Raw genomic sequence first — 19,398 nt, forward strand, 5'->3', positions numbered from 1 at the left:
GGAGAGCCCAAGGTTTCTACTGATTATGACAAATGAGGGAAACCATTGAGCCTAAGTTCCTTTGAGTCTGGCTTACTTCACTTAATATGATCTTTTCTAAGTCTTTCCATTTCCTAACAAATGGGGCGATGTCATTCTTTCTGACAGCAGCATAGAATTCCATTGTGTATAAATACCACATCTTGTTGATCCACTCATCAACTAAGGGATATCTAGGTTGGTTCCATATCTTTGCTATGGTAAATAGTGCTACAATGAACATTGTTGTGCTGGTGGATTTAGTATGTCTTTGTTTCTGGGTGATTGGGTAAGTGCCAAGTAGTGGAATTGCTGGGTCATAGGGGAGCTCTATGTTTAGTCTTTTGAGGCACTGCCATATTGCTTTCTATAGTGGTTGATCGAGTTTGAACTCCCACCAACACTGAAGTAGAGATCCCTCCTGGCCACATCCCCTCCAGCATCTGTTGTTATTAGTTTTCTTGATCCTGGCCATTCTAACTGGAGTGCGGTGTTCTTTGTGCTAAGAAGTGTTTTTGCTATACGGGGTCTTTTATTATTCCATATGAAATTTTGGATTGCCTCTTCTATTTCTTTAAAGAATGACATTGGGATATTGATGGGTATTGCATTGAATTTGTAGATAGCCCTTGGCAAGATTGTCATTTTCACGATATTGATTCTTCCAATCCAGGAGCATGGGAGGTTTTTCCATTTCCTCAGTTCTGCTTTAATTTCCTTTTTCAGGACTTTAAAGTTTTCATAAAAAAATTCCTTTACATTCTTGGTTAAGTTAATTCCTAGGTACTTTATTTTCTTTGAGGCTATTGCAAAAGGAGTTGCTTTCCTGATTGTTGCCTCATTCCTCTCACTGTTGTCATAGAGGAAGGCAGTTGATTTTTGAGGGTTAATTTTAGACCCTGCTTCCCTTCCAAAGCTCGAGGAGCTTGGGAGTAGAGTCTATAGGATTCTTTAAATACAGGATCATGTCCTCTGCAAAGAGAGCAAGTTTTACTTCCTCTTTCCCTATTTGGTTCCCCTTTATGCATGCTTCTTGCCTTATTGCACTGGCTAGGAATTCTAATACTATGTTAAAGAGGAGTGAAGAGAGTGAGCATCCTTGTCTTGTTCCTGATTTTAGAGGGAATGGCTTTTGCTTTTTGCCATTAAGTATAATACTAGCAGTGGGTTTGTCATACACAGCCTTTATTATAATGAGGAATGTTCCATGGATTCCTAGTTTCTCCAGAGCTTTTAACATGAAGGGGTGTTGGATCTTGTCAAATGCCTTTTCCGCGTCTATTGAGACAATCATGTGATTTTTGTCCTTGCTCCTGTTGATGTGTTGAATTATATTAATTGATTTGCATATGTTGAACCAGCTTTGCCTGTTTGATCATAGTGTATAATTTTTTTGATAAGTTGTTGTAGACGGTTGGCCAGTATTGTGTTGAAAAGTTTTGCATCAATGTTCATCAAAGAAATAGGTCTATAGTTCTCTTTCTTTGATGAATCTCTGTCTGCTTATATTGGCTTCATAGAATGAGTTTGGTAAAGAACCTTCATTTTCAATTTCGCCGAAGAGCTTCAGGAGTATTGGTGTGAGCTCTGCATTGAAGACCTTATAGAATTCAGCTGTGAATCCATCTGGCCCTGGGCTTTTCTTAGGTGGAAGTTCTCTTATTGCCATTTCTATTTCAGTGCTTGAAATAGGCCTGTTTAGTTGGGTTAGCTCTTCTTGGTTCAGTTTGGGTATGTTAATATTGGCTAGGAATTCATCCATTTCTTCTAGATTCTCAAATTTGTTGGCATAAAGGTTTGAGAAGTATTACCTCATGATGCTCTGGATCTTGATAATTTCTGTCGTGATTTTACCATTTTCATCTGTGATTTTGTTCATTTTGGGATGCTCCCTTCTTTTTTTTGGTAAGATTTGCTAAGGGTTTATCAATTTTGTTAATTCTTTCAAAGAACCAACTCCTTGTTTTGTTGATTCTTTCTATAGATTTTTGGATTCCAATTCATTTAATTCTGCTTTGATTTTAATAATTTGCTTCTTTCTAGTGGGATTAGGCTTGGTTTGTTGCTCTTTTTCCAGGAGCTTAAGGTGACACGTTAAATTGTTGGTTTGTGATTTTTCCAATTTGTTATTGTAGGTACTCAGAGCTATAAATTTTCCTCTGAGTACTGCCTTTGCTGTGTCCCAAAGGAGCTGGTATTTTGTGTGCTCCTTATTGTTAAATTTCATAAACTGTTGGATTTCTGTTCTGATCTCTTTGATGACCCATTGGTTATTCAACAATGTGTTGTTCAGTCTCCAAGAGTTACAGGGTTTTCGTTGGTGGAGGTGTGTGTTCAGTTCCAATTTGATGCCCTTGTGGTCTGAGAGAGTACAGGGAATAATTTCATGGTTTCTGAATCTGTCCAGTTTTGTTTTATGGCCTAAAATGTGGTCTATTTTGGAAAATGTTCCATGTGCTGCTGAGAAAAACGTATATTGTGTTGTTGCTGGGTGGAATATTCTGCAGATGTCTGTTAGATCTAGTTGGTCTATATAGTTGTTCATTTCTAAGGTTTCTCTGTTGAGTTTTTGCCTTGTTGATCTGTCCATAGGTGAGAGTGGTGTATTAAAGTCACCGACAATCACTGTGTTTCGATCTATGTATGGTTTCAGTGAAAGTAAAGTTTGCTTGATGAAGTTCAGAGCTCCGGGATTCGGTGTGTAGATATTTAGGATGGTTTTGTCCTCCTGGAGCAAAGATCCCTTTAGTAGTATGTAGTAACCTTCTTTGTCTCTTCTCACTAATTTTAGTTTGAAGTCTATTTTATCTGATAAGAGGATGGCAAGTACAGCCTGTTTATGGGGGCCGTTAGCTTAATAGAGTTTATTCCAACCTCTCATTTTCAAAAGGTGTTTGTTTTTTTGGGTAAGATGTGTCTCTTGAAGGCAGCAGAATGATGGATCCTGTTTTTTGATCCACTAGATAATCTATGCCGTTTAATTGGAGAGTTAAGTCCATTGAGAGTCAGGTTTCTCTGTATTACATTTGTGTTGGTTTTCCATGTGTAGAACATCTTTGATAAATTTCTGTAGTGTTGGTTTTGTTGCTACATTATGTTGAAGCTTTTCCTTGGAATGGAATGTTTTTATTGTTCCCTCAGTTATGAATGACAGCTTAGCTGGGTACAGTATTCTTGGCTGGTAGTTATATGACTTCAGGGCAGGGTATATATCATTCCAATCTCTTCTTGCTTGCATGGTCTCTGCTGAGAAATCTGGGGTTATTCTGATTGGTTTGCCTTTATTGTTCTCTTCTCCCTGACTGCTTTTAGGATCCTATCTTTGGCCTCTATTGATCCAGTTTGGATTATAATGTGGTGATGGGATGTCCTTTTCTGGTCAGGTCTGTTTGGGGTTCTAAAAGCTTCTTGTATCTGGATGGGCCTGCCCTTCTGGATGTTTGGGAAGTTCTCTGAGATGATAGCCTGAAGTATATTTCCAATACCATTGACCTCTTTCTCTAGACCCTCCTCAATACCAATTAGCCTTAAATTAGGCTTCCTAATTGTATCTTGGACCTCCTGTAGCGTTTTCTTATATTTCCTAGATTTGAATTGACTCATTTTCTGTTCTTTTTGTATAACAACTAAATTATCTTCAATCCCAGAAATTCTCTTTTCTGCATTGTCTAACCTGCTATCAAAGCTATCTACTTCATTCTTCATCTCCCTTGCTTCTAATTGCTCATTTTTGATGCCTTGCATCTCTTGTTTTAGATCATGTATGGATTTCTTTAGCTCCTTGATTTCCATTTGAGTGGTTAGGTCAGCAGCTTTATTCTCTTTGGACATTTGTTGGAGTTCAGTCACCTTTTTGTTTGTGGATTCTATGAATTCGTCCATTTTTCTTTGAAAATACCTTTATTATGGCCTCCTTTATGGCTTCCCCTTTTTCACATATCACCTTGTTTATGGTTTCCTCTTGTTTAGCTGTGGCTTCCTCCCTTATCTCTTTCTTTATGTTTTCACATTTTTCATTAATGATGTTTGTCAATTGTATTTGTATAGCACTTGGAATGCTCTCGTCTAGATTTGCCACTGACTGCTCCATTGCCTGTATATGTTGGGTGTTAGATGCTATTCCTTGATTTGACATTTTTCTTGAGTTTCTTGTTCTTCCCATTTGAAGATGGGAGCAGTGTTAATACTAAACAAGATTATAAATTTTCAGATATAACCAACCTAGACCTTTTTGTTGGCTGACAATAGATATTAGCTCTTTTAGATTGGTAACAACACTCTGTCTTTCTTTTTGTACACTTACATACAAATCTAATACAATCACAGATGACCTATTTATGGCCAAAACAATAAGCCCCTCAATCCAATCTCTATTGTATTAAGTCCCTCTGGACCTAGAGTATAATCGAACACCTAGATACACAGCATTGCTCAACAAGCATCAAATGTAGATCCATGCATTATAAGAGTTGAAGGATGAACAGAGGACCAGAGATAGAAAAATAATATGAAAGATGACAAGGGAGGTAGGAAAAGAATAATACAGGAGTGTAAGTATATTATAATAATGAAGAAAGGGTATTGTGTAAGGATATCTGACCTAAGGTGATAGACAGGTAGAGTATTTGTCTAAAAGTTTAGATGAACTTAGATAAAACTTATCAAAATAAGAAGAGTAATAAGAAGAATATATATAGAAAAGAGAGAGGTTGATATAGGGGATTTCAATGATACCAATTTTAGAAAGAAAAAAAGAAAAAAGAAACAAAACATCAACAAAATAAAAGAAAACAGAACACACACACACACACGCACACACAAAGAAAAACAAAAACAAAAAAAGAAAAGAAAAGGTGAGGGGAGATTCCTCACTGTTCTGAGTTCTTACCCAAGAGATACTAGGGTTGAGGACCCGGAGTTTAAAAAGCAGGTGACTGTATCAATATGGATATTGTTTTTGTTCAAACTGTACCCAGAGCTGTCATTGTGTTTCTAGGAATGACCACAGTGACAGCAGGATTGCAAGAAAAGAGAGGAGAAAAAAAGAAAAAAAAGAAAAACGAATGAATCATAACATTAGAAAAAAAGGTGTAGGTTAAATGGCAAAGTGAAAAATAAGAACATTTAAAAATGCAAATTAAATGGGGTAAAAAAAAAAGATAAAGGGTATTCTTTAGTTGTTTTCTTTTTTTTGGTGGGGGGAGAGGTTAAGAAACTTGTGTCTCCAATAAATTCGGGATCTAAACACTTCACAAAGTCTTTTTCTCTTGTGAATTGGCTTTGTGGGTTTTCGGAAGATATTGTTTGTTTGGTAAAACAAAGCTGAAAGATCCGCAGGCGGCTTTGTTTACCAGGTCTGCGGTGGGCGCAGGGTCTGGACTTCAGCAGCGCTGGGACTGGATTTCTGGCTAAGGGATCTCTGGGAAATCCTTTGCCACTTAGAAAGATGGCACTGTGAGCAACACCTCTCAGGCTCCAATTGCTTTGGCCTGTGTTCTTGCCAGCAGTCAAGATGGCACTGCTCTCAGCTGCAGGGGGAAGGGCTCCCTCCCAATGGAGCAGAAGTGGAAACTTCTTCTCGGATGTACTCACAAATTGCTGGATTCTCCGGTTCCATGAAGCTTGCAGGTCCATGCACGGCTGGGTGTCGGCTCTGGGCTCGCCCAGGCTCTGTGTGGCTCTGTCTGCAGTTGGCGGGTCTGCACTGCTGTGGAGTGCTTTCTCTGCTCTGATTCAGAAGAGACTTTGTCTCCCTGGCCGCTCTGTGGCGGAGCTCCAAGGTCTCTTTCCATGCTGGTATTCTTCCTTTTTTTCCTCTTTGTCTGAGTTCTCTGTGGTCCTAAAGCTTACTTAGGATCAGTTTCTGGTAGAGGACTGTCTCCTGCACTGCCAGGACATGAATCTTGGCAGGAGCTCAGTAAGTCTCCCCCTGAACTGCTGCCATCTTCTCAATTCTTTTATTAACTTTCACTTTTGAAAAGGTATGTTTACCATATTGTTCTATGTACTACATTTTCAGATTTCCTTCTTGTTTAAATTTATTTCTTTGCAGGCTAGACCCAGAGTCTAGCCTTTGCTAGGCAAAGACTGTATCTGTTGAGCTAGGCCCCTAGCCTTTGCTTGCATTTTGTATTTTGACGTAGGATCCCACTAGCTTCATGCCTCTGCTTCTTGAATAGCTGGGATGATAGTTGTGGCCAGCAGATCCTGCCTCAAATTTCCTTTTTCTTTTTTTAAAGAAAAGATTTGAAGCTGAGGGCTCGTAACTCATTTCCGTAATCCTCTTTATGTAGGAGCCTGAATTATCATGAAAATGGTTCAAAGCCAGTCCAGATAGAAGAGTCTATGAGTTTCCAGTTAGCCAGCAAAAAGCTGGACATGGAGCTGTGGCTCAAATGATACAGCATCAGCTTTAGTCCCAGATTCAATACTAAATAAATAAACCCATGAATAACCAGGCAAATAACCAAACAAATGAAAATGGTTTGATCAATATTCTGTTCTTGTCACATGTAGTCTTCCCTTTTTATGAATTAATAAACACTTGTAAATATCCCTCAAAGCCTCTTTTCTTGTGAATACTTCCTGGAAGTTCCTTCTGTGTGTTTTGCTTCTTCTGACTCTCACATTGTTGAGTTCCCTGTATACAGTTCATCTTCCTGCAAGTTGCAAGAGCATTGCATGTTGTCATGTTGCTAGGTATTGCTGTAGGATATTGTTGCTGTAACACCTTTAGGTTTTCTACCTTGTGGGCTGGAGACACAAGGGGAAGAGGGCTCCCATTACATGTGGCAAATACAGGTTTTGCTTACTGATTTTTTTCCTGGTGATTATTTTCCATCAGTCTATACTGAGCAAGTCCTGGTCAATCTTATTGTCTACACCAGTAAGTGAAAGTTTAATCTAAATGGTATGAGCTTTGCTTGGCTCCCGATGGAGTTGTTGAAGCTAGGTTTTTATTTCCAAACCATGCACGTGGTTTATGAATTCACTTTCTCACCCAATGAGAATAAAGAATCCAAAGCTTCTGGTATGGGGCTGCTTTGGTCTTGCTTGTTTCTTTCTCTTCTCTTCTTTTGTTGCGTAATACATTTTTTTTTCTAGTCTCCCTTTCCCTCTGAATTTACTTAACTGACCACTAAAGCAAATTTTGCCAGTCTAGTTTGCATTTCTGTATCCCCTAACATGTAACATAAATACAAATAAATTAATATAGGTGATATTTTTATGCTTAGTAGTTGTAAGTTTTACTAGTTAGAAAAATCATGTTAAGAAATGAAAGTTTTCTAGAAAGGAAAAATCTAAATTGGTTTATTGTGATAGAAAATGCTTATATCCTGAGTTTTAAATACATTTTTTAAAATATGTGCGTCTGCTTTTGGAGGAAGATCATGCCCCCCCCCAAAAAAATGTCTATTTCCTCTTCCCTGTAGCTTGAGAACTTGGAAATAGAGCATGGGAAGAGAATTGAGCTTGCTAATCAGCTGGTTTTAAGACAGGGTGATTACGATAATCCTGAATTATTCAAATTGACTCATGCAACCACAGGATTCCCATATATGGGAAATTACCCCAGTACTCACCAGTAGAGAGGTAGAAGAGTATTTTATACATCATACAGTGCTACATAACTAGGAGTGGATTGTCTCCACATTTGTGCAACAGTATGAATGAATGCCATTATATGTGAGCAAAAGAAACCGGCCTAGAAAACGTAAGGTATAAATCCCATCTGTACAGCACATAAAATGAGGTGAATAATCTGTTGGGTTAGAAGTTGATTACCCTTGGATGGGTAAACATCAGTATTCTGGTTCTTGATCTGAGTACTGGTTGCTTGTAACCAGTATGTAACCAGCATCTAGAAATTGCTGAAGCTATACACTGACATTTCCTCCATCTTCCATCTTGTGTCTTATAGTTTAATTTGAGAGAACATATTCCAATATGTGTCTAATTGTCCATAAGAGTTGTGCACTCTATTTAGAGTGAGTCAAGCTTCACCTTGGTCTCATCCAGCAAGCTACAGTCACACCTGGTATTTGTGACTGGCTTTTCCATTCCTCCAGCATGAACTTCTTGTCTTCTTTGTATCTGCAACACTACTTTTCCACAATCCTGGTGAAAATTCTGTTAACAGAATTTCACCAAGATTTGATCCTACCCTGAAATGCTTATAGCAGAGACATGCTTGAATAACAAAATGGTTTGATTTTATTTCTGCAAATAAGTTTCCAAGGTGTTCAGTGAGTGTCATGTGCCATGTTAGGCAGCAATGCCAAATACCATGATCCAAGTGCCAGTGAATTAAAGATATCCCTGAAAGCTGATTAACTGAACAGGCTTTGTGATATAAGGGACATTGAATTCCAGCAGGAATTCTGTGGCATTTGTTAGAAATGTGTGATAATGAGTGTTATCTGTATTCCTCAGTGAGGTAGGAAATGGGTTGTGTCATCAGTCTTACATATCATTTTCTTTTTCTTTTTGTGTTGTTACTGGAGATTGAACTCAAGGCCTCATGCTCTTACTCAGCTTTTACACTCAAAGCTGGCTCTTTGTCACTTGGGCCTCAGTTCCACTAACTACATCCTCCGTTGTAGCTGTAGCTCTGCAATCAGGTAAACACAAGCAAATGATTTATTGGCATGCTTTCTCACTGACACACGGATTTCATGTCCTTATATGAACTGAACATACAAAAGACTCCATGTAGCCAGCGGAAGTAGCAACTTCTTTTTAGAGATGCAACTCTTAGGTGAGGGTAGAACTTTGTAGCTAAGCAAGTGCTGGCTTTCCTTTCACTGCTGGGTTGCATTGAGTGGTACAGAGATGATGAAGATGGTTGTTGCTGTTGCTTCCCTCAAGTGTTCCAGAAAGTTCTGCCAGCCCTCTAGAAGTTCTATCAAATGACTGATTTAAAAAGAGTAAAGTTATCCCTTAGGGTTTGTGTCCCTTATTTTACCCATAAGGCCATGGATAGAGCCACTCCTTTGATCCGCAGCCTCTATATGAAATGATGTGGAATTTGCATATAACCTGTCCATATCCTTCACAGCAACTCTAGCACATATACATCACCACTTCTGTGGGCTCAGAGTAGTGCTTGACATGACAAAAAAAAAAAACCAAAAACCAAGCGTTACTTTGTGTGACTTTCTGGAACGTTCTCTCCAGAATTTATGATCTGTGTTTGGTTGAATCCAGGGATGCAGGACTCCCAGACACACTTATTTCATGGTAATAATTCATGAGCACCTGAAATCCTTACAAAAGCCAATTTGAAGAAATGGGTTAATTTCTCCAATTTTTCCCACAAGAAGAATTTTTATTACGTATATTTTCAATATGCAATGTGGAGTAGAGATAAAGAAAGTGAACAACTCTATATAGGCCATTCAGGCTTTCATCATTTTAGTATTTAGAATCTGTTTACTGAAAGAAAGGAAGCATTTTTGATTTATTCATTCATTCAGATCTGCTGTCCCCAAAGCCATTTGTCTTTACCCTTCCCAAGATACCATATTGTTCTGTTGTTGTTGGCAGACACGGCTGTATTTTTTATTCTGATTGAAGGTGACTGTGTCTGAAAGCTAACATGACATGCATGATGGATGTCATAGGGCATCCAGACTTTTGCTCTTTTGGTTCAAATATATATTTATTCATGATAGAAGATATGTCACTCCAACTCAATTTCAATGCCATGTAGTACTATAGTTTTCATATGCCATAAGTTACCCATTTATTGATGGGACTAGGATCTTGTCACACTTTTTGGCACACATCCCACTGTGTACACTGTGCATTTTGCACAGGTGCTGGAGTTTTTCTGTGTGTCTAGAAACAATAGAGTTGTAGGTGGACACAGCGTCTACCTGATTCATGTCAGAATCCTCTCAAGCTTCAGCAAGTGCTGGCTTACATGACCATGTGTGGGAATGGATACACATGTATGCTTCACGTAGTGTCTGTTTTGGAAAACCCAACTGATGTCACTGGTTGTGACAACAGCGCTCCTACATGAACTTCAGATGGTCCTCCATGCAACCTCCTTTGCAAATTTCTCTGTGTTATCTCAAGCGTGGATTTCACTCGTCCATCCAAGGAAGCCTCAATTCCTTTAGGAGAGAATGGTATTGAAAAGTCAAGACCTGGACATTCAGTGTGTTAGGTGTTCTTGTCCTCACACTCTGCGACCTTTATTTTTGGTAGAACTTCAGTAATTAATGGTGTGTGTGTGTAAGAGTATGTGTAAATATGTGTGACAGAGAAAGGAAGGGTTCAATGTCTGGTCATTTAATTTAGTTAATAGCACTGGTGTTGGAAAGGACCCAATTTATGTGTATGTGTGGTAAAGTATCTGTTTAGAGCATGCCTAGTTTCAGAATCGTAGGACTCCTATGTCATGTTATTCTTGGACGATGTGTGTGAGTGCACAGTTAATGCATAATTAACTACTAATGTTTTAAATTTCCAAGTGAATAATACAGATAAGATTGTTTTTAAAAGAAAGAAACAGTACAGTGGCCAGGAACAGTGGTTCATGCCTGGAATCCTAGTCACTCAGGATACAAGAATTGGGTGGATTTTGTCTTGAGGTCAATCTTGGCAGAAAAAGTTAGTGAGACCCCAAGTAAACAAATCAATATAATCCTAGCTATGCCAGAGGTATAAGGAAGGAGATTGCAATCTGAAGCTGATCCTGGTCCCAAAGCTGGAGATCATATTTGAAAAGTAACTCAAACACCAACACAAAAAGGGCTCATGGAAATGGGGACAAAAACACAAGAAGGGGTATCAATATGGGAGAAATGATGCATCCACTATCTGGCAAATGTAACTGTAACCCCTCTATACATTACCTCGATAATAAAAAATAAAAATAAAAAAAAGGACTCAGAACATGGCTCAAATCGTAGAGAACTTGCCTAACAATTAAGAGACCCCCCCAGGGCAGATCTCAGTGCTGCAATACAAAATCCCCTGAATGCCCTGTTGCAACTGCATTACAACGTAAGTGTGCAGGTAAGTTCGGGGGAAACTGGGTGTCCCTTTCTAACTTAGATTCTTTTTTAAAAAACATTTTAAATATTTTTTATTGTGATTAATAGAAGGGATACATTATATTCACCAGATAGAAGGTGCATAACTTCACAAACATTGATACCCTTTCTCATGACATGGTCCCCATTTCCCTCCCACCCTTCTCCCGCTTATCTTGATTTCCCCCCTTCCCTATCCAATTTCAAATAACCAATTAAGTACATATAAAATATATCAGATAACAAAAGTCAGAAAGACTTTTTTTTGCCAGTCCTGGGCTTGATCAGGGCCTAAGCACTGTCCTTGGACTTTTCTCAAGGCTAGTGTTCTACCCTGAGCCACCGCACCACTTCTGGCTTTTTCTATGTATGTGGTACCGAGGAATCAAACCTGGGTCTTCGTGCATGCTAGGCAGGCACTCTACCACTGGGTCAAACTCCCGGCCATTAACTTAGATTCTTTTACTGACTGGGTAAGTTTCAATGACTAACACTAGTTGTATCTATAAGAGCTATAGTTTCACATGTTTTTTATTTTTGGCTGTCCTGGGATTTGAACTCGGGGCCTGGGCATTGTCATTGAGCTCTTCAGCTCAAGGATACCATTCTATCCCTTGAGCCACAGTGCCACTTCCTGTGGTTAATTGGAGATAAGAGTCTCATGGACTTTAGTTCCCCAGGCAGGCTTTGAACCGGGATCCTCAGATCTCAGCCTCCTGAGTAACTAGGATTATACAGGTGTGAGCCACAGCACCAGGATGCACATGTTATTTTATATTAAAAATTTATTAACGTTGATTTTTCCATCATATTTTAAATGACAAGTTTGACAAACAAGTGTTCAAGAAGGGAATCTCTAATCAAAATTAGGCTAAGAATTTGTATGTCATAGAAACATATTAATTTATGAAATAAAATATTATGTCTATCGAGCCATAGGTTTTTATGTCTATATAGTTAGGTTTATATTTCCATTACCATGTCCATAGCTTTGGGTATGCAGTTATTGAGTCCTCGCTCTTGTACTCTTTGGATTTAATACCTACATATTAAGGATACCATGCACCTTTTGTTCCTTAGGTCTTGACTTGTCTCACTCAACATGATTCGTTCTAGATTCATCCACTTCCCTGCAAATGCCATTATTTTATCTTGTCTGTTGGCTACGTAGAATTCCATTGCATATATATACCACATTTTCTGTATCCATTCATCTGCAGTAGGGCATCTGGATTGTTTCCATCGCCTGGCTATTGCGAATAGTGCAGAGATGAACATAGCTGAGCAGGTGTCCTCATAATATCTTGGGTCATGATGTTCAGGATAGATGCCCAGAAGTGGTATGGCGAGATGGTAGGGAAGGTCTATTTTCAGTTCTTTAAGGAACCTCCACACTGCTTTCCAGAGTGGCTGAACTAGTCTGCATTCCAACCAGCAGTGTAGTAGGGTTCCTTTTTCTCCACAACCCCACCAGCAACTGTCATTGTCTGAGTTCAAAATCTTGGCCATTCTTGTTGGGATAAGGTGGTATCTTAGGGTTGTTTTTATTTGCATTTCCTTTATGACCATAGATGATGAACATTTTCTCATATGCTTTTCTGCCATTTTAATCTCTTCTTCTGACAGGTCTCTCTTTAGTTCCCTTGCCCATTTAGTGAATGGTTTGTTGGGTTTGGGGGGATTAGTTTCTTGAGTTCCCTGTAGGTACTGGATATTAAGCATTTGTCAGATGTATTATTGGTGAATATCTTTTCCCAGTTGGTTGGCTGTCTCTCTACTTTTGCAACTATGTTTTTATCTGTACAGAAACTTTTTATTTTTAGATAGTCCCATTTATCGAGTCTCTCTCCAATCTGTTGTGACCCTGGGATTCTGTTCAGGAATCTTTTGCCTGTGCCTATGAGTTCCAGTGTCTCTCCTACATTATCATGTAGCAATTTCACAGTTTCCGGTCTGACGTTGAGGTCTTTGATCCACTTTGAGTTAATGCTTGTGTATGGTGAAAGGCTAGGGTCAATTTTTAGTTTTCTGCATGTGGCTGCCCAGTTTTGCCAGCACCAAGAATTGAATAGACTGTGTCTGTTCCACTGTATATCTTTGGCTTCCTTGTCAAATACAAGTTTCTATTTGCACATGTTTTTTTAAGAATGATGCTGGCATTGTTTTGTAGCCTTTCTTCTGCAAGTGTTCTCTCCTATGTAAAATGACTGGGGTGGGGGCTAGCCTTCATGTTATGGGTTGTTAGACTTGGCAACTGAATTCAGGACCATTACTGTGTCTAACACATAATCACTCAGGCAGTGCTAGCTGTTGTTCAGTTCATGCCTCAGTTGCCAATATGCATTCGGTTGTAATTGCTTATTCATTTATTCAGACACCAGTCACTTTTCTCTGTTCACATTGAGTGTCAGCTCATGAAAAACTTTAGTCTGATAACATTTTTAAAGTGTGGGAAGAATCAGTGCAGTAATCAGGCATTTGTATTCTGCATTTTGATGTCAAATTTATTTTAAGTTCTCTAATGTCTTAGAGTCAGGTAGACTCTTTTATGTACTGACTGTTGGACATGGAACTCCCTTGCCATGTTGTAGTTTTTAATAATACGCCTGAGTTTCTTGTTAGTGGATATGCTCCTTGTTATTCTTGCTCCTCCCCCTCCTCCTCCTCCCCCTCCTCCTTCTCCTCCTCCTCCTCCTCCTCCTCCTTCTCCTCTTCTTTTTCCTCCTCCTCCTTATACTCATCTTCCTCCTCCTCCTCCTTCTTATCCTTGTCTTCCTCCTTCTCTTTATTCTTACACTGGGGCTTGAACTCACTTACCTTGCTTGTTCACAGATTGTACTTTATCTCTTGAGTGACACTCGCTGGACACTATTTTGCTGCTTAATTGGATATGAGTCTTGAGTACTTGTCTGCCTGGGCTGGTTTGGAACTCGGATTCTGAGGTATTAGCCTCTGGAGTAGTTAGAATTAATGATGTAAGCCCCAATGTCTGGCTTGCTGTACGTTTCTTTTTTGTACATGCCAAGTAATTTCTTGTTGAACCTGGGACATTTAGGGGGGCAGAGGCAAAAGGAGAGGAAGAAGCAGAGCTCTGCTGGCTCATGTGCTTACTTCCCTTCCTAGGATGTCTGATAAAGCTTTTTCTTTTTTTTTTTAAATTTTTTTTGTCCGTCATGTAGCTTGAACTCTAAGCCTGGGTGCTGTCCGAACTCTTCAGCTCAATGCTAGCACTCTACCACTTGAGCCACAGCATTACTTCCAGTGTTTTTCTGGTGGTTAATTGGAGAGTAGAGTCTCACAGATTTCGCCTGTGCTTGGGCTGGCTTTGAACTGCGATCCTGCAAGACCTTTTGTTTTTTAACTACAAATTACCTGCACCCATGTGAGTGTCATAAATAGCACTGGGATATAAGCAACAAGTTATTTTATTTATAGTAATTATTCTTTAGTCAGAGAAATTGGAAATGTCTAAGTGCCTTCATTGAGAATTTGAATTTGTCTTCTTAACTAGGAAAGGGCAGGGAGACAAGTGTTTAGCAGCGTGGGAACTGAAACTTCTCTGACTAAGAAGATTATGTTGAAAAACAAACACAACATTTCCAGCTTTCCATAGAACACAAATGATTTACATATTACAGATTGGTTGTCTTTTGTTTTGTTTTACTTTCATATAAAATATTATTTAGAGCCAGATACAGGTATCCCAAGCCCGTAATCCTAGTTACTCAGGAGACTGTGACCTGGTTGATTACAGTTTGAGGCCAATCCAAGCAGAAAAGTTCTCAAGACTCCATCTCCAAAATAACGGGGAAAAAGCTGGGCTGGAGGCATGGCTCAAGTGGTAAAGTTCCAAGCTGAGCAAGATCATGAGGCCCTGAGTTCAAGCCTTATTTCCACCAAACCAACCAGTCAACCAATCAAATGACAATTAAAAAATCCTCTACTTTACTCATCTTTACAGATGGAAATGTCTTCTCTGTATTGTCTAGTTAGTGCTTGAATGGTATTACAAAAACAAAATGCCATTTGCTTTTTCTTCCTCTGGATAGTAGACCTCATTACTTCCTTATGTAATTTAATATATTCATTCTTGACTTAAAGAAGTTTTGAATTTCTTTAAAACTCAGCAAAAAGCTATGTAGCTGGTATAACATTTGGACTCCTTAGGAGTAGGTCGTGTATCAGGGACAGTAAGAATGATGTGTATTTTGGTAGTGGATTTATAGTAGCACATTAGTTCCTTTCAAAATAAATGTTTTGCCAGCCACTAGTAGATAATGCTTATAATAGTAGGTAAGTACTCAGGAGATCTGAGGATCGTGGTTTGAAGCCATCCCAGGCAGAATAATATCTATTGCACTAATTTCTAATTAATAAAAAAAGAAAAAGAAAAAAAACAGATATGGAGCTATTGCTCAAGTGGTGGAATGCCATCTTTGAGTGAAAAAAGTGAGGAAGAGCTCCCAGATCCTGAGGTCAAGTCCCAGTACGGGCACAAAAAAGAAGTGTTATGTTCTGTTGGTTGGAGTCTGTTGTGAAGTAGCACCATGAGAGACTATACAAAACCTCCCTAAAAGTCTGTTTTTTTCTGTGTGTCACATTGTCTACCTATCCAGTATTACTCATTGCCTATGCATCATTGTTTGGTAACAAAATAAAATATAGATTTTTAAATGCCTTTCATGCTTTTGATTTATTATTTCTGAATCTTATAGGAATTCAGCTGCTATAAAATTGTGTGCTAATTCTATTGCTTGGTATAGAAATTTCATTTTGTTCTTGATATATATCATGATAAATTTAGGCTTCCTTATCATTGTAAGCAAAACAGGTCATTAAGGTAATTACCAAGGATTAGCAAGGGAGACCATCTCGAAGTCAGTAGCAGATGATTTCTGTTTGACAAGCCATGGGGTACAATTCATCATGAAAGGCAAGCCAGCCTTGGCAAGGCTTATGTCTGGTGCACTATCATTTTCCTCAAGGCAGCAAATTTAAGCTACTCATTTTGCATAGATCTCTGCAGCATTAGAAGAAGCTAGGCCTGATAAACTCTATTTATATCCTACAAAATGAGTGCAGCGTTACCGAATTCAGTAAATACAAACATTATCTGACTTAAGAACACAAACATTATCTGACTAGAAGCAATAGGTATGAGGAATTTGATTGGTTTTTTTTTTTTTGTATTTTAAGGAAAGAAAAAGACAGGAGTCCAATCTGAGAACGATGTTCTCTGGGATCCTACAACATTTTAGACATAAGATAGGGTTCCAGAACTGATATCCATTTGACTGGAAAGGCTCTGAGGATCCATGTAATGCAAGGAGACACGTATATGTAGCTCAGCTCAGTAAATGTGTACTGAGTCTGCTGTAAGCCAGGTATAATGCAGATAATGGGAAGGCTTTGTCTTAAGGAGCAATATCTCCTCACATACAAAACGACAACCTGAAGTGTTAAGTGCTATGTCAGAAGCGTGCCTTAGGACTGTGGAGCGTAGGTAAGACATTCAGGGACTTTCGGGAAGGCTTTTCTGACCGAGCTGAAGTCTCTTTGACTCACAAAAATGAACAGTATATAGGTTGAAAAGGTAGGTGCAGGGAGTAGTCAAGGCACTTGGACGCTGAGGACCATTGAAAACCTGAGGCTGCAAAAGAGCAGATGGTCTGTGCAAGGCGCACATGGATTTCCACCTCCACTTTCTTTTTTTTCCCCATATACTTTTTATTGTAATTAATAGAAGGGTTACATTGTATTCACCAGACAGAGGGTGCATTACTTCACATACATTGATACCCTTTCTCATGTCATGGTCCCCATTTCCCTCCCCCCCCAGCCCCTCATCTTGTTTTTCCCCCTTCTCTATCCTATTTCAAATAACCAAATAAGCATATATACAGTACATCAGATAACAAGGTGAAACACTGTAACAATATGAGATAACGAAGGGACAACAAAAGAGATGAGAGATAACTTAATACATTAAGGACAACAATCACTCATTCTTTTGTTTCTATATCCTGGAAGTCCTTTCATTCAGCGTCATACTATATGGTCTTATGTGTATACGTTTTGTTCTGTTGTAAATCTCTTGCCCTTTGGTCTCATATGCTTTAGCACCACACAGTCTAACAAGGGAAAGGTCAGCTGTCGGCTAATAGGTAGCCAGTTGTCATGGACAGCGATCACCAGAGAGTGGGGGCGATATTGTCATCAGAGAGAGAGAGGGAGGGAGGGAGAGAGGAAGAAAGGGAAGGGGGTGAGAGAGACAGAGACAGAGTCCTGAGTGGTCCTGTGTAAGAGGAAACGAGGGCCTCAGTTGGGGGTAAATTTATGTTCCTAGTATTTTTCTTTTCTTTTCTTTTGAGCCAGTACTTGGGCTTCAACTCAGGGCTTCCTGATCTTGTTTGACTTTTTGCACCCAAAGCTACCACTCTAGCCATGCTTCTAACTTCAGGCTTTGTGTTGATTGATTAGACATAAGAGTCTCACAGATTTGCCTTCCCTGGGTTGGCTTGGAACCTCAACTTTTAGCCCTGAGCCTCTTAAGTAGTTAGGGTTATAGGTGGGAGCCACTAGAGCCGGCATTCACAATATTTAGAAGGTCTTTGTTCAGGTAGATAATAAGCCAATGAGGTAGTTGGATGTATGATCCTAAAACATGAGGTTGATAGATGATACAGGGCTGGTAAATTTTGTGGAACAACATACATCAGTTGTTAAAAAAACTTCAATGTGAATTGCATTTGAGTAATTGCTCTACTGATAGTCATACTTGGTTCATCAGAATGATTACTCTGCTCCATAGACATCTTATTTCAAATATTTTTTGCAATAATGGGCCTTGACATCAGGGCTTAAGGCTTGCTAGGCTGGTTTTACCAATTGAGCCAGTTTCTAGCCTGTTTTGCTTTGGTGATGTTTGAGATTAGGTCTTGCTTTTTGCCTAGGCTGAGTTTAACCTCAGTCCTACACTTCCTGCCGTAGTAGGAAGGAAAGGCATATGGCATCATGCCGAGGTTTTTCTGTTGACATGGAGTTCTTGAGAATATTTTTTCCCCAGACTGGCCTTGAACCTCAATCAACTTCTTGATCTACACCTTCTTGGAACATAGGATTACAGGTGTGAGCCACTAGCACACTGCTCCAAGAATGGTAATGACTTTTTATTAACATGCTGGAGAAGGATCATATAATTGGGTAATGTTTTTCTCATTTCTGTGTTTCAGATGGCTGTTCTCTATCTCGCATAACTGATAGACACCTCTTATCAAGCATCTTTCTTCTTGACACTGGTGGACTTTCAGACTATGTGAGTACAGTGGCTGAGTAGGGTGGTGGGATCCTAACTGCTTGGGTCAGCTCAGCTAACAAGAAAGCAATCATTTTATCACAGATAAAGGGCAAAACCAGAATACCTATTTTCTTTGTGAGATAAATCCAAGGTATGAGGAATCCCATTTCTGTCTCCATTGCTTTGTTATTATATTAGGGGCTAGAAGAGCAATGGTGATTTTTTTTTGTTTTTGGTTGGCAGGCAATAGTATGAAATGTCACTGGACACTGGATGTATGCTTGTTAGTGTCTTGTTATTGTCCTGGGATAGTTAGCACACAGTTCTGAATTTGAAGGACATGGCGCTGGCATTAGTATGGCTCTGGTGAAGATTTCAGCTTGTGACAATGACATTACAGTGGTGGGAGTGAGGCTACAGTGGGCAAGGAGTGACCAGGCTGGTGTGTGTGTGTGTGTGTGTGTGTGTGTGTGTGTGTGTGTGTGTGTGTGTGCATCTGTCTGTCTATGTGTGCTTTAAGCTCAGAGCATCATGCTTTACCACACTCCCAACTCTTTTGAAAAGAAATTCCTTTTACTTAACTTTTTTGCATTATTTGCTTCTGCATGTTTGCACCCTCTGACCTCGGTCTTTCCGCCTATGGTCCTGGCCCCTACACAGCTCTGACCACAGGCATGTGCCAGCACATCCAGCATACTGATTGAGATGATGTTTCACTAGCATTTTTCCCAGCTGGCTTGGAACCTCCTTCCTCTCTATCTGTGTCTCCTGAGTAGCTGTGATTACAGGTTTGCACAATCTGGCCTGTAATTGTGTTTTACTTTAAACAAAACAAAAACCAAACAGATGGGGGCTGGGAGTTTGGGCTAGTGGTTGAGTGCTAGCCCTGCATGCACGAAGCCTGGATTTGATTCCTTGGTACAACATACATAGAAACAAAAAGCCTCACAAAAAAACAAAAAACAAAAAAATGGTTTCCCTCATTTGTTGTAATTAGTATAAACCTTGGACTCTCCTAGCAGAGGTTTGCAAAATGGC

At 39.4% G+C, this 19,398-nt stretch overlaps 1 protein-coding gene across 2 annotated transcripts in view; it reads left to right on the top strand.

Annotated features, from left to right (window-relative positions):
• Positions 1–19,398, top strand: part of L3mbtl4 (L3MBTL histone methyl-lysine binding protein 4) — a 343,139-nt gene that overhangs the window by 47,622 nt on the left and 276,119 nt on the right. For both annotated transcript variants that reach the window (XM_090353483.1, XM_090353484.1), the window contains exon 2: positions 18,296–18,378. The gene's annotated coding sequence lies outside the window, so the exon portion shown is untranslated. The remainder of the gene's footprint in view (positions 1–18,295; positions 18,379–19,398) is intronic.

This window comes from Megascapheus bottae, chromosome 19 (assembly GCF_031878675.1).
Source record: "Megascapheus bottae isolate mThoBot1 chromosome 19, mThoBot2.hap1, whole genome shotgun sequence".
Taxonomy (NCBI): Eukaryota; Metazoa; Chordata; class Mammalia; order Rodentia; family Geomyidae; genus Megascapheus; species Megascapheus bottae.